Here is a 16,150-nt window from a genome sequence, read left to right as displayed (position 1 = left end):
AGAAAACCAAGTAGGTATCCCCACCTCCATCCCACTCAAATGTATCAAGGACTTAACACTGATTGTATTCTTGTCTCTCTGACACCATGATTTTAAGTACTTCACATAAGGCTTCCAGAAATATGCAAAACAAACCATATTAAAAGAGATCAAGAAGGGTCTGATTAGACAACTCAGCATAGAATAAGGCTAAAGCAGAAAAATGGCTATTAAAGAGATTTCACTTCTCAGCACATTTTCTGGACAAATGCCGATTGCAAAAGTTCCTCCAAAGAGAGAGTTTCTTCTTCATTTCCGAGGTGAAACCCTGTCCATGCACATGCAAGTGTAAAGGTGATGTTGCGCTCCATGGACAAGAAGGGCTAAGATGAAAATCCAGGCATAATGTATGCAAAGAGAAGTTGGGGTTTACAATGCTTTCAAAGTGTTTCACAAAATTGATGAGTCCAATTAAAATGTTAAGCAAAATAATTAGATTATTTATGATTCATTGAAAGTACATACAAACCTGAAATGTATATCATATATGACTGACTAATCTTCAAAGTCTTCAGAACTCTAAGTTTTATTACATTCTAGTCTCTTCTGCAAGCCAGGATCCTAGACCATGGTAGGGTGCATCTTTTAAAATATTTTTCTTTCCCTCCCTCCCTCCTTCCTTTCTCCTTCTTCTCCCTCCATCCCTTCCTTCTTTTTCCGCCCTCTCCCCCAACTATTTTTTGAGCTTGCTTTGAAGAGAAAGACAAAAAATATGATTAGTGGTTATCTATGAAATATGCTTGCTTATCGTTTTTCTGTTGCATGTTATAAATTCAATAACTCCCAATAATATAATATGCTATTTTTAAATTTTACTTTGTATTTATGTTCTTATATCTAAGCACATAATAACCCTTTCTAAATTTCAAGGAGCATTTTTTTCATAAAAGTTAATCAATCAAAATTAATTTTTTGATGTGATCAGAAGAGATCAATGTAAATTGTACCCAGATTGACTAATAAATCCAAGGCCTGGAATAAAACAAAACTTTTCTGGATGTCAAATGACACACAGACTGTCCATGACAGGAATCCAAGATGGAAAGAAAAATCAGTGTGTTATATCACAGTCTAAGACAAATTCAAGGAAAGTGAAATAAAAGATTTTATTGGATATAATTGTTGTTTTTATATATTAATGAAAAACAATAATACCTATCCCAATTTTAATATTAAGGCTAAATATTTAATCTCAGAGTTCTTATACAATTCATAAATGTTTATAAATGTCAAAAGGTTCCAACTTCTTGATTGAATTGCAATCTGCTAGGCAATTTTGAGACTATATATTTATCTCTATAGGTTTATTTTTGTTCAGTTCAAATTGTGATTTTATTGATATGCATCCTTTCTGCCTAAGTGATATTCACCTTATATGTAAGTTGTTTTCATCTGGAATGCAAAGAATTATCTATAATAGTTTTGCATAAGATTAAACACATTTGCATTGAGCATGCTAGGTTCCAAGCATAAATATCTAGCAAAGAATATGTAACTGCAAAGCCCAGAGGAATCAGGACCTTGAAACATGGTGAAAGAGGCAAGAACAGAGAGGGGGTGACTGTGGAAGTCTAATCTTAGTTTCGTGATTTCCAAGTGGAAATTATTATATACTATCAATCTCCAAGGAACTAAAAGTATTATTAATTGTAACTTAAATATCAGTCAATTCTGATTCCAATTTATGTAATGTTTAGGGTAATAGTGATAAAGATCTCAGTGAGAATCCTTTCCTTAGAAACTCCCCCAAAACACCCAGTTTCAAGGAGCTCCCAGACTCCATGAAAGTCATCCAGGAATTCCAGGTTAGTAACCCTAAGGGGAGGAGGAGAAAAAGCTCTTTCAATTCTACTGCTCACTGTGTCTAGGACAAGCATGTCAAACTCACAGCCTACAATGAATATTTTTGTGGCCCAGCCAATATAACGGTATGTAAGAAAAATTTCAATAGAAATTTCATAACTTATTTTTTACAATATCCTGTTATACATAACTAGAGGCCCAGTGCACAAAATTCATGCACGGGGGAGGGGGAATCCCTCAGCCTGGCCTGCACCCTCTCCAATCTGGGACCCCTCAAGGGATGTCTGACTGCTGGTTTAGTCAGTCGGACATCCTTCTTGCAATCTGGGACTGCTGGCTCCTAACAGCTCACCTTCTTGCCTGCCTGATTGCCCCTAACCACTCTGCCTGCCTGCCTGATCACCCCTAACCCCTCTGCCTGCCTGCCTGATCTCCCCTAACCCTTCTGCCTTCCTGCCTGATCGCCCCTAACCACTCTGCCTGCCAGCCTGATCACCCCTAACTGCTCACTTGCCAGCCTGATCACCCCTAATCCCTTCTGCCTCGGCCCCCATCACCATGGCTTTGTCCAGAAGGAGGACCGGACAACCAGAAGATGTCCAGTCTATCCGGTCTAATTGGCAAATTACCTTTTTATTAGTATATATTATTAATAATGAACTACAAAGTTTGCTGATGACTGATTACTATAATCATGTTGCATTCATTTCCCTTACGCACCTTACACGTAGGCGCACCATTACTCTCCACTAATACTAGCAGCCAGTATTTTAGCAGCCGATTGCCATGTCATTAGTCTTGTACTGACTTGTTTGGTGTGCTCAACAGGAAATATTTTGCTTTTGTAGAACAAGAAAAATAGGTTTCTTTGTGTTATGCTTATTAATTTATGCAGTTATTCAGTGTCTTAGTTAATGTTCAAGAAAAATAATTAATTTTTATTAAAATGTTCTATTATTTCATGTTAATGATTACTCATTTATTTCAGCCCTTTTATTCAGCATGTCTCTATCAAAATAAACCTACATTTCTATGAAAACAGAAGCTTTTTTTTTTTTTTTCTTACGGCCCACATATACTTAAACCTTGTTTATTTGGCCCATGTTAGCCTTTGAGTTTTACATGCTTGTTCTAGGAAGTTTTACCAAGTTGCTATATGCTGAAGCCAGGAGTAACCAAATGTATAGAAATTACCTGGGAGAGTGAGTATGACTAGAGAAACACAGATTAAAGGCCTCCCAGACCTTCCTAATTATATATATATATATATTAGAGGCCCGGTGCACAAAAATTGATGCACTCGGGGGAACGGGGGCTCCCTCAGACCGGCCTGTACCCTCTCGCAGTCTGGGACCCCTCAGGAGATAACGACCTGCTGGCTTAGGCCTGCTCCCGGGTGGCAGAGGGCAGGCCCAATCCCTAGGTGCAGCCCCTGGTCGGGCTCAGAGCAGGGCCGATTGGGGTGTTGGGGCGCCGCCCCCTGTCATGCACAGAGCAGGGCAGATTGGGAGGTTGCGATGCCACCCTCAGTCATGCTCAGGGTAGGGCCAATTGGGGGATTGGGGCACCATCCCATGTCACACTCAAGGCAGGGTCGATGGGGAGGTTGCAGCGCCACCCCCTGTCACGCACAGAGTAGGGCCCATCAGGGGGGTTGGGGCTCCATACCCTGTCATGCACAGAGCAGGGTCAATCAGGGGGTTTGGGCGCTGCCCCCTGTCACGCTGATCCCGGTGCCGGGAGGCCTCACAGCTCCGCTGATCCCGGTGCTGGGAGGCATATTACCCTTTTACTATATAGAATAGAGGCCTGGTGCATGGGTGGGCTGGCTGATTTGCCCTGAAGGGTGTCCTGGATCAGGGTCGGGATCCCCACTGGGGTGCCTGGCCAGTCTGGCTGAGGGGCTGAGGGCTGTTTTCAGGCTGGGACTGAAGTTCCCAACCACTCCTTTTTTTCTTTTTTCCTTTTTTTATTCTGGGCCATCTTTAGCTCTGAGGCCTCGGCTGCTGAAAACAGGTTTCTGGCCTTTGTTTACCGTCTGTATTTGGTACAATGTTGCGGTCCGGCTGGCTGAAGCCCTGCTGAGTAAAGCAGGTTTCTTGGGGTTTTTTAGCTTCTATATTCGCAACATAGTTGCTTAGAGTTGCAGCTGAGAGGCCGGCAAGTCAGGCGGGGAACGTTGGAGTCCTCCGTCACTGAAGCAAGCAAGCCTCTTTGTTCACATCAGCTGCCTGGCTGCCGGCCGCCATCTTGGCTGCCAGTTAATTTGCATATCTTGGCCCTACTCTGTGAGTGACAGGGGGATTAGCCAATGGGAAGGGTAGCGGTCGTACACCAATTACCATGTTTCTTTTTTATTAGTGTAGATACTTTTTTTAAAGTCCATAGAGCCTTAGGAACAATGAGGTAGAGAAGTAGTGAGCAGAGAAATGTTAGTGTTACTATTAATGAGTTCCTCTATGGCTTCTGGCATCCTGCTAAATAAATGCTTCTCAAGTTTGATTATGGGCCTATCCAGGGAGGTGGAGTCAAGCAACTGGAGTACAAAAGCCCCAAAATAAATAATAAAGACATGGTTGTGTATTTGGTGGGGCAGTTGCCCTTGTGGCTACATACATAATTTAAACTCTTATTTTTACATGTATTCATTTATCCAATAACTATTTTTTAATGTTATAGAAGAAATAAAACAGATACTCTTCTTGGCTTCGTGGAATTTCCATTTTAGTGAAATAAACAAGACTATATTGAGGAGTAGAATGCAAATCTGTATGTATTTTTAGGGTGAAACCTGAGACCTGGCTGACAAGTCTCATTTGTGGCACACTGCTTCAGGCAATGTCCCTAGTATCCTGAGTATTAGTTCAGTCACTCTAACTTGAAGATCACCTACTAGAAGAATTTGAAGAGCAGCATTAACTGTCTATCACTTAATCCTAACTACACAAGTATATACCATTACTTCCAACTGACTAGAGAAAAAAAAAAGGAGATTTGAAAAATTGGGAAACTTACCCCAAATCACACAGCTGCTGAGATCTGAATGAGGCTGTACCATTCCAAAGTCTACATATTTTTAACCACTAAATTACACTACCTCTAGGTGGTTCCCACTTTATGTTTTCCCTTGAAATCTGGGCTCATTCAGGATTTCGGAGGCTAGTTTAAGCTTCGCCTTTGGAAGAAGACAGGTTTGGCTTGATTTGCATTCTAAATATTTCACAGTGGTAAGGGAAAGCTATTATTATACCCATTTTATGGTGCGGAAGCTGAGCCACTTGCCAGCTGAGGTATCTGGCTGGGTTAAAAACAGAATCCCAGTCGTCAGTTTCTCATTCCTCTTGACTAACCCCAAGACTAAGTGCTGGTACTGTCCAAGGGCTTTTCTGCACATGGAATTCACCCCGGCTGATAATGAGTGAGACAGACTTTGCTAAAAGAAAATTATAGTGCAATAAAAATATGGAAATAAAAATTGGTTACTTTTAAGCATTGTGAAGAGCAAAGGGAGAGCTTATTCATCACAAATGAATCAGAAAATTAGAATGTGTCACAGCACTGATGACAGAACTGAGGAATTCAGAAGACCTGAAGTTCAACACTTATCGTTCCATCTGAAGAGGGTAAATGGAATGACAACAGGACAGAAATGACCTCTTAGGGCTTTAATCTTTCTGATCTTCTTTCTTCAACGACTGTCTCTAGAAGCTAGGTGGGTTTACATCTATTTTTTTTATGGGCCAAGAGAATATTTTGATATCCTTTTAATGTTGTAGAAGTATTGTGTTAATTAATTCTTATGTGGGAGTCATTCCAAATAGCAGGATGAAGATTTTTACCTTATTGATTTTCCTAATCCCTTTCTGGCTCCCAGTGTTTTGTAAGGATGAGGTACTGTGGGGTCTTTAGATTCACATGCCTGTTAGAGTGAGCGCCAGCTTCATAGGTTCCTGTCAATTGATATTCCATCTTCACTCTGGATACATGATTTCCTTTATCTGACAGATTCAATAAATTTTCTGCTTGATTTAATGACATTTCATGCACCCTAGATGTGGAAACTTTTAATTCTCTGTTTCCTACCTGGCAAAGATTTATAAGTTAAAGTCAGATGGAAGGGTTAATCAGATGTGCACAAATAGCAGGTGCAATTGCCAACTAGGTACATTGGGGTCTTCTGCAGACAAGTTTCTTGAAGTATTTTCATTCATTTTTGTCAGTCTTAAGAAGGCTATAAAATGCCAAAAATGGTCATTCATATTTTGGGATCCGCTTTTCAAGACCATCCATTTTTTTAAATCTATCTTGAGAAGCACAATAAGAAAATCACAGTGATGCCTTACCTTTCCTTAATAAGCTATGATAACTCTGAATGAAGTCTACCTTTAAAAACTAAGATGATCAAATCATCCTATATAATAAAGAGGTAATATGCAAATTGACTGTCCCACCCCCACACAAGATGGCTGCCCCATGTCATCACAAGATGACCGCCCCCATGTCATCACATGATGGCCACCCCCATGTCATTACATGATGGCCACCCCCATGTCATCACAAGATGACTGCCCCCCATGTTGTCACAAGATGGCCACCACAGACAGCCAGAAGGGGAGGGCAGTTAGGGTTGACCGGGATGGCAGGGAAGGGCAGTTGGGGGCAACCGGGCCTGCAGGGGAGGGCAGTTAGGGGCAATCGGTTGGCAGGGGAGCAGTTAGGCATTGATCAGGCTGGCAGGGGAGTGGTTAGGGGGTGATCAGGCTGGCAGGCAGAAGTGGTTAGGGGCAATCAGGTATGCAGGCAGGCAAGCGGTTGGGAGCCAGCAGTTCTGGATTGTGAGAGGTATGTTCGACTGCTGGATGTCCCAGGAGTTGGACATCCCCTGAGGGGTTCCAGATTTGAGAGGGTTCAGGCTGGGCTGAGGGACACCACCCCCCCGCCCCAATGCCCTAACTTCATGCACCAGGGCCTCTAGTGATTAATAAAATTAGAGAATTCAGACACTAAAGTTCAGTAATTAGGTCTGAGCCTGTTTCTGACCCTGAGACATTGTTGAGATACAACTGGCTACTCCATCCTACCACACACAAATCCTCCTGAGCCTTTCTGATTCTTATAGGTATTGGGTCTGAGGAATTAGAATGAAGTAAAAGCAGTAGTGCTGGAAGGGGTGGCAGGGACTGAATTTATTTATTGCATTTAGGATGATTTTTTATACCTCCTAAAATAGACCAAAGTCTATGGTATGATGATATTCAGGAGCTCGCTATAATCTGATCCCCAACACTAGTAACTTTTCCCTCCATACCTCAAAGTCCTGAAGTTGTAGCTTTATGGATTCCAAATGGATACCAGGACCATTTACCATAGTACACTGATATACTTTAGGGCAGTGGTTCTCAACCTTGACTGCACATTAGAATCACCTGGGAATCTTTTTAAAATCCTGATTTCTGGGCGTCATCCTTCGGAAATTCTGTTTCTTTGTTATGGGGTGGGGCCACAATATTAGTAAAAAAGAAACAGAATTTCCGGAGGATGAGGCCCAGAAATCAAGATTTTAAAAAGATTCCCAGGTGATTCTAATGTGCAGCCAAGGTTGAGAACCACTGCTGTAGGGGATACTGAAAAGGTCTGGCATTGCTCTCATGTGGCGCAATCATTTGGAAACACTTGGTCACAATGCTGCTCACAAACCACCAGTAATGACATTTGGTACAAAAAAGGTTGTGCCTATTATAGGGCAAACTCATCCACAGACTCCTTAGTCTGTCACACAGAAATTAGCATGTTAGTGGGACAGAGGGTTTTGGAATAAATATGGGTACAGCAGGAAAAAGAAACATCCAGAAGAGTGTGAAAAGAAGGCTCTCTTTACTCAAATGGTTCATTCAAATGTTTTTTTTTCTTTTTTTAAATACAAAGAGAAAAATCATGACACAGAATTTATATTAAAAAATACGTTAAGCAGGTACTTATACCTAATGGTCTATTAGATACTAAACCTCGAGGACAACATGGGCACAATCTGTGGTTTAAAGACTCATCAATATCTTTCCATAATATAGATTAAAAATGTTACTTTTGTCCTTGTCACCACCAACTATTTGCTTAAGAGCATCCAAGATGTTTCACAATCTGACCCCAATCCACCTCTCTCATTTTTTTTTCACTACTGTTTCTTTACATTCTGTGACAGGCTATTTGCTCCTCTCTGAACATACCTAGGGAATCTTGGACACTGAGCCTTTGTTGGTGGTTTACACTTGAATCTCCCAAGCCTAGCATAACCTATACACAGCATGACACTTCGTTTGTTGAATAAATGCTGTCTTTCTATTTTAGGAGACAAAGATGGTATAAAAAAAGTTGCTAAATCAGTAAATAAATAGCACCAGAGAGAGGTCAAGGAAAAGTTAATTTTAGTGAGTTTTAGGAGTGGGGGCAAGATGAGTTTGAAGATTAAGAAAACTGATGTTCTTTATTCTTGGGTCTAGCCAATCCTATGAGTCAGTTACTTTTTTGGGGAACAAGTTTCAGCCTCAAGGTTAAATGAACACAAATGCTCTGTTCATCAGCATATAATGAAAAAGCTGTGGCTATTTCCACATCAGCACAGTAACATGAAAACATGCAATGCTGAACTCAGAGGCATCGTATATGACAGAACTTTTAAAAATAGTCCTCTTTGCCTTGCTTGTACAGAAAGAGCTATAAAAACAAGAATAAATGTTTAAAAACTGGACTGGGATAATTTCACTTAGGAAAAAAAGAGCTGAGGTATATCTTCATAGTTTTCTGACTATAAGAAGAGCTGTTATAAAGAGGATAATTATTGTTATTTTTGTCCTAGAGAAAAATGGTATTAAACTGTCTAGTGAAGAAATAAAATTAAGACTTAAAGATGAACAACCTAAATGTACAAGTGGTAAATAACAAAGTAGATTGCTAAGAACAGTCAAGAAATTTAAAAAGAAGAAAGATCCTCATCTATTTTGGTTGGAATAAAGGCAGCTCTGCCTCTACTCAGGAGGATGAATTCAATAACTTCTTTCATCTTGTTTAGCTCTAAATTATTACAAAATCCCATAAGACATTGACTCTAAAAGTTGTACAGAATCACCAACACAGTTGAATAAAATACATTACAGTTTGAAAAGTATAGGGCAACACAGAGAGTCTGTAAGTTACTAAATTCAAAATAGTATAAAAATGTTTATGTTTCAATTTGGGAATTATGATTCAATTTGCCAAGTGTATATGACACAAATAGAATTGAGGAAAAAAACACTTCAATCTACTATAGTTTTAATATAATAATTACCTAAAAGTAAAACATTCTAACAATTAATTCTTTCATGTCTGAGAAATTTAGCTGAATATTTCATAAACCTGGTATGAATATGCATATAAGCTCAATCTCCAATTTAAAAAAAAAAGTTAAAAAAATGACCAGAAAATAATATAAGAAGTCACTATCATTATTCCCAGGACTATCTTCGAAGACATCAGTAGAATCAGGGAATGCGTCCTTTCAAGTGACCCAAATGGGTCCCATGTGACTAAGAAAGTAAATCTCACAGCAGACCCAGAAAAAGCTCTAACAGGGGTGGCAAGTTACTGGCTTTCTTGTCTTTACCTTGTAGCTTGGAGCTCGGCTGAAGTGTCCATTGCATACAGCACACAGGATTAGATGAACAGTTCCAATGACCTTGTCTGAACCAAATTCACTTAAAGCAGTTTGCCACATATCTTAAATAGAATATGAGCCCATTCTCTCTGTGGCCCAGATTTGGACTGGATCACTGAACTATTGCCCAACTCTTATAAGCAAAGCACTAACATGTACCAATCAACAGGCAGCCCATAGCAGAGGCATCAGGAAGGTCAAAATACACACACATAAGAAATTGGCAGTACATTATAGAAGAAAGCTATTTCTAAAGACGGACTTTGGCTGTTAAAGCTTTTAAGTGCTGTTATTCAACCTTTGTTAGGGAAAAAAATCAGTCCGTGTAACTTGTAAAGATCCAGTTAGAAAAAAAGAGATTGAGAGAGAGAAATGCAGTTTTATTTTGCAACCCATTATTTTCATAAGAACACGAATAAAAGAGATAAACTATGCCAATTTGTCCATAGCTGATTTGTTACAGGATATTGTTCTAGTCTTCACTAATGACTGCTTGAGATTGGTTATTACTGTGATCAGGAGTTGGGAGGACAGAGGTCTAAGGCCTTTGAAAAGAAAGATTTTGTTCAGTATCCACAGAAAATAAAGGCAGCATTAAGCTAACTGACAACCTAACTAGGACAATGGCTGGTGCACGTAGCCATTGCTGTGCTGTTTCCAAAGACAGGAATGAATGGAATAGCAAAGGTGTCAAACTAACCGGCAACTTGAATTTTGAAAAGCTATGGTACAATATGCTGATAATGTAGGTTGTTAGAATTCATAAAACTTAATCCTGACTCCCTCCCTTCTTATTTCCACATCCATCGGCCACTGAAGAGAAACAAACAGATGTGGCTGAGACTGCCTCTTTGGGTACCCTCTCGGTCACTCTCCACCCTCCTAACCCCAACTTGCTCTCAGTTCTCTGAAAAGTTATTAACTTAATTGCTTCATACTTCCTCTCATGAGAATTTGCATTTTCTCAACTAACTCTAAGTTCCAAATTCAGGTGATGAGGTCTGAGGGAGGTATTTGGTGACTGTTGTTTGTGTGTGGTGGTGGACTCTGTACTGGACTCTTCCAATTTCGCAGTCAAGGGGGTCACCTGCTTCCTCAGCTCAAGAAGCCAATGTTACTTACAGTTCAACTGCAAAGGAGGACAAACATACATCGTATATCTTTTTTTCTATCAGCAGTTATAATCATTTAGGGACTTTCTATCCGTACACTGCCTACTGATGTCAGAGTAATTTAGGGAGGAATGTAAGAAAACATAAATACATTAAAACTTTACTAACAGTTCTTTTTTAGTAATTTCCTCAGGGTTCACCTCCATTGGTTCCTGGCTCTTTGTTAGCCTCCGCTCATGGAGACTTTTCACACACAATATCTGACTGCCCTAGAAAACCCTGCCTGTGAAATTTCTTTATTAATACCTGAATTCCTGCATTCACTACCTAGGAACTGAGGATGTTGTCTGCTCTCTCACCCCCACTTCATGAAAGGATTAGATTGTAAACAGCCTAGCCCTGGGAGTCCTTCAGGGCAAACCATGGCAGAGCTGATCTCAGCAGGCAGGCAACCTGTGGCAGTCTCCGAAGGCAATTATGGAAAGGGGAAGGATTCACCCACACTTTCAGAAAGAAATGATATTGTTTCCAAGAGGAGACCTAGAAAATAAGGCACATTAAAAGAAACTGAGTAAAGTCCTCACTTTCTTGTTTCTAAAGGTGGTCCATTTGTGCCCCAGAGTCTGCAGGTTCATAGCTTTCTTTCCATTTTGTAAGTCTGCACATGCATGGTTTCTCCTGCAGGATTTGGTCCGGAGGAAGTGACCCACCCACAACTCTAGAGCTAATTAACTCCATACTGAGCTTTTTTTTTTTTTTTTCTCATTTCACACATCCACTCCACACTTTAAAGGACCCAGCAGTGTATGAGCAGGGGATTTTTTTTTTTCTTCTCAGTGAGGAAAGCATGGTGATGGGAGGGCTGGGATGTAGCTGCTCTAATTCAAAACTACATGTGACCCTAAAACATTACCAAATAACATTTTATTCCAAGGTGTGGAAATGCTAAAATATATTTGAATTAAACCCTGTTGTTTCTATTTTAAATAAGTAATACATAATAAATACTGAGGTAGAAAAATTAGATCAACAGCCAGAGAAAATTCTTTTAAAAAATCCCATTTTGCCCTGGCCAGTTTTTCTCAGTGGATAGAGTATCAGCCTATGGACTGAAGGGTTCCAGGTTCTATTCCAGTCAAGGGCATATGCCTCAGTTCAATCCCCGCCCCAGTCGGGCATGTGTGGAAGGCAACCAGTTGATGTGTATCTTTCACATCTATCTCTCTCTCTCTCTCTCTCTCTCTCTCTCTCTCTCTCTCTCTCTCTCTCTCTCTTTCTCTCTCCCTTCCTTCTACCCTCTCTAAAAATCAATGGAAAAATATCTTCGGGTAAGGATTAACAAAAATAAATATATAAATAAATAAATATCCCATTTTACTGGAAAAATTTTAAAAAGACCCACAGCCTCCTCCTTATCTTTAGCAGTTTGAACAAAAGGTTCCAACGAGAAGAATGACATAACTCATTTTTTTCCATTCTAAGGAATAGGCTTATGATTTTCAAGTTTTTCATTTTCACCAAAGTGAGTACCTTGAAAACTCTAAGATGATCACTGTTGACTAACTTTTCTAAAAAGAAAAAAAAAAAGGGGAACATGATGGAGGGTGACTTAATGGAATCAGCTTGTCAACGTGATGAAACGGGAAAAGCTTTTACAGAACGTGTCCACATGCTGAAATAAAGAATCTTTAATATCGTGTATATAGTGCAGAATGGTTTTTGTCATGCCAAAAGAAAGTAATATCATTAATTTAGACAGCAGGTGTGAGGTTCTGTTAAAAACCTCCATGGAAGAATCATAGAACTACATCCTGGACAAGCAAGTGGAGCCAGACAATTTCTAGTTCTTTTACAAACTTCCCCGAAGAGCTATCAGATTTTAAGTCTGCCATATCTGGTACATGATAAGAAAAACTCTGGGCTATTCCCTCAGCTATACTTGTTCATGGTCTCAGAGTTTTAAAGAGTTACACATAAATGGACAAGAAAATGACCTCTCCTTTTCCCGTCTTAGTTAGGCCAACTATAGAATCGCTCTCAAAAGCATGTGTGGCAAATTCGCCCATTTTGGTAAGACTTGGTCATAGAGAGTACAAAGTCTTGTGTGAACTTTTGACCTCATTTTCCTCTGAAAAGTGATTTAAGCTTCTCAAAGGCATGGCTGCCAACTGGGAGTGTCAGGTGGGTAAAACTGGCCCCAAAGGCAAAACATACGGTACAATAAGGCACAGTTTGTTTTTATTTACACTGGTCAGACATTTTATATTTGACATGCAGCCTAATTTCAGTCTTTGGCTGGAACTGTTCATCCTTCAGTAGGGTTGTTCTGATGTCAAAGACTCCTTCCTGCCCATCAGACTTTTCCAGGTTCCCTGATGTTTAGGATTCCAAGCTTTATCATGGTCTATGAGGCCAAATCCTCACTACCTCTCTGACCTTACTTCCCCTCTTTTTCATGTCAAGATGTTCCAACTGGCAACCTAAGGGAGTGGACAGGAATAGGAATGTGAATGGAGATTAAAAGGAATAAATCAATAAAAATTAGTAATTATGCCCTTGTTAAAATTCAGCTCTCTCATGGAGAGATAAGTGTATTTATAACTGAGTTTACCTTGAGGAATTGCTTTAGATAAGGAAGAACATGCAAACCATTGCCCAGATGGAGGCAGGTATTCATCCATTAATTTAGCAGATATTTTTTTAGTTTATTATTAATTACTGTGCTAATTAGACTCCATTCCTACTCTCAAGGATCTTCCACTCTTATGAACGTTTTAGAGTTTTCATGTCTCCATGGTTACTGGCAGGTTATTAGCCCACTTAGGTAAATTATGATAAATATAACAACCTCTCTTCCTATTTCTTATTCAGTCTTTTCAACTGCCCCATGTCATCCAGTAAGCCCTCCTGAGTGATCTGACCCTTTGTATCCTATATTATTAACTTAGCTAATTTTCACTTAGATAAGAAACCCCTTCACTCCCAACTATCATTTCTCAAACAGTCAAGAAAATATTATAAAAGTCTTCCCAGAACTATTGAAGTATTTATAATGGGTCATAATCTTATGCAAAGTCATCTCATTCTCAGAGAGGAATGAATGGAACACATGTCCTGGTCCCTGTGCTCCTTATAAGGAGGTGCCGCCCCATCTATTTTCATCGTTTCCGAACCTAGATAACTTAGGTCAATGCCAGTGAACTTGGTATAAACCCTCCTTAGCTTGCTTAGCTTTTTATTCCTCCTCATATCCTTTTAAACAAAAATGGAAGAATTTAATAATGTACAGGGCAGCAAATGTTCTCTCCTTGTTTCTTTTTAGATATTTCCTTCTTACATAAACAGTATTGGTGGAATTATAAACACCTCCATGTTAATATTCCTATTATCTTGCATAAACAGAAGTGAATAAATACGTACACGACACCAATCAATCCCTCTTTAAAAAATACAGGTTTCAGCTTTCTAAACAGTGGAGGAAGAATGAATGAATTCAACATGTAGTTTACCTGCTTATATTTTGAATGTTGATAAAAGTAAAACCAAATTACTGCTTAAGTTCTTTTCAGACTCACACCAGCCATTAACACTCTCGTTTCAGCATGGGGTTGGGGGAACTAATGGCACTGGGTCCAAGTCCCCAGGGTCAGTGGGTAAGGGGGGCAGGGGTTAAGGGGCTTGCTTGGCAGGCAGGAGATGATGTTAAGCTGGTAGGGCAGGAGATTTTGAATGACTGGGTAGGTAGTAGATATTTCCTGGCAGTGAAAGGAATATTTTTTGTAGAACAAGTGACCAAGAAGAGGTCATCTGGGGGCATAAGAGAGAGAGGAACATCAAAACCAAACATAGATGTGCTCCGAGGGGACTGGGCAAAAGGGAAATCTCTATTTTTCCTTCTCCTCATTGATTTTCCTTCTTCCCTAGAGTGCTTTCTCTTTCCGTCATCACTTCATACTCTTCCCCCTCCATCCTTCAGGTCTTCGCTCTGCCTCTTTATAACAAAGAAGCATTTAGAAACAACTTAGGTGACAGTGAGACAAAAAAAAAACAACACGGAATTTAGAGACAATGTGATAATATATTTCACATTTATATATACAAGAGAATACAACCTATATATGATTAACCATGAACTAGAATTTAGGACTTTTGAGATTTAAAAAATTCATGGTATGTCTAGTCATATTAATCTCCAGACTAGTTGGTTTTTAGCACTGCAGGAAAGAGCTATAAGAGAATCATGAGCAGGAAAAGAAACAAGGGCGGGGGGTGGTGGTGAAATTATGTAAAGATTTATATTTGAAAAGAAAAAGGGGCTTCTTCAATTTGTGTATTGAAATGCCCTCTAAATTGTTTTTTGAACTTAGATGTAAACAATATCAAGAGAAGCAGTTTAGAAATTCTCACAGGGTTTAGGAAACTTCTAAACCCTGAGCATTATGTTCATCATAGTCACTCAAGCAAGTAAAGGATAACTACAGCATGGAACCTGGAAGTGAGTAAGAGCAGTGGTTTACTTAGCCAGTCTGATCTACAGAGGCAGGGCCCACAGGAGCAGTGGCCTCCTTATGAAAACCATACAGAGACACCCTTGTTTATGTGAATACATAGGACATGAAGGATTAGCCAATAGTGTCATCTGCAAGGTATGTACAAAGTATTTCCTAATTAAACATCAACTTGTTACCCTGTCTTCTTGGGAAAAAATTCCAATTCCAATATAAAACTTATGGGAATACTTTATTTGGTCATTGGGTGGGGAAGGTTGCTGAGGCATATGACAAAAAATTCAATGCCTAAAAGCCAGGAGGAAGCAAGGAGAAGGGTGCCAACTCTGGGGAGTCTAACAGAAAAAATAAAGGATCTTAAAATAAGAGAAATAAAAGAGCATAATTTGAGGGAAATATCAGTACATTTTGGGAATCTGAGGGAAAAACTATAAAGCATTTGCCTCTTGTCAGTTATCTTCATTGCCCCATGGGAAGTTCCTATTTGTCTACTTTTACATACATGAAGACACTCTTTTCCTAAGAACCAGCTTTCCATGCTAATGGTGGTAATGATTGCAACCTTAAGTTATTGGCAAAGTTGGGACTGAAACCTTGACGTCCAGGCTATGTTCCTGACTCCAGTCTATGACCTCCAAAGTATTCAGTCTGTTTTCGGTGGTTTCTCTGGAACCAATGGCAAAAGATATGTGTATCAGCAGCAGGCTCTTTCTTGGGATATATATGCCTCCAGAAAACAAGTACTCTACCTTCTCACTATGACTTTTTGATTTTCATTTGTGTTTTCTTTTCTCCTACACTAATAATTTCCAATTTCTTCTCTACCAGTCCAGACCACACTGGTTAAGTATAAAGACATCTACTAGCTTCATCAGATCCCTCATCTGTGGTTCTCAACTGTACCTAGCCAATTCTTCAGCCTAGATGCACCCGTTCCTGTGTGTCCTCCTCAGTTCCCAGGCTGCTGAGCAAAGCAGGAGAAAAAGGAAAAAAAAACT

General features: G+C 39.7%; 1 protein-coding gene across 15 annotated transcripts in view; it reads right to left on the bottom strand.

The window, feature by feature from the left end:
* ZBTB20 (zinc finger and BTB domain containing 20) overlaps positions 1–16,150 on the bottom strand; it is an 874,980-nt gene that overhangs the window by 170,270 nt on the left and 688,560 nt on the right. The gene's annotated exons all lie outside the window — the stretch shown is intronic.

The sequence above is a fragment of the Myotis nattereri genome (assembly GCF_964212035.1).
Source record: "Myotis nattereri genome assembly, chromosome: 3".
NCBI classification, from domain to species: domain Eukaryota; kingdom Metazoa; phylum Chordata; class Mammalia; order Chiroptera; family Vespertilionidae; genus Myotis; species Myotis nattereri.
The sequence above is the reverse complement of the archived record's forward strand: the minus strand, read 5'-3'. Positions and strand labels throughout refer to the sequence as shown.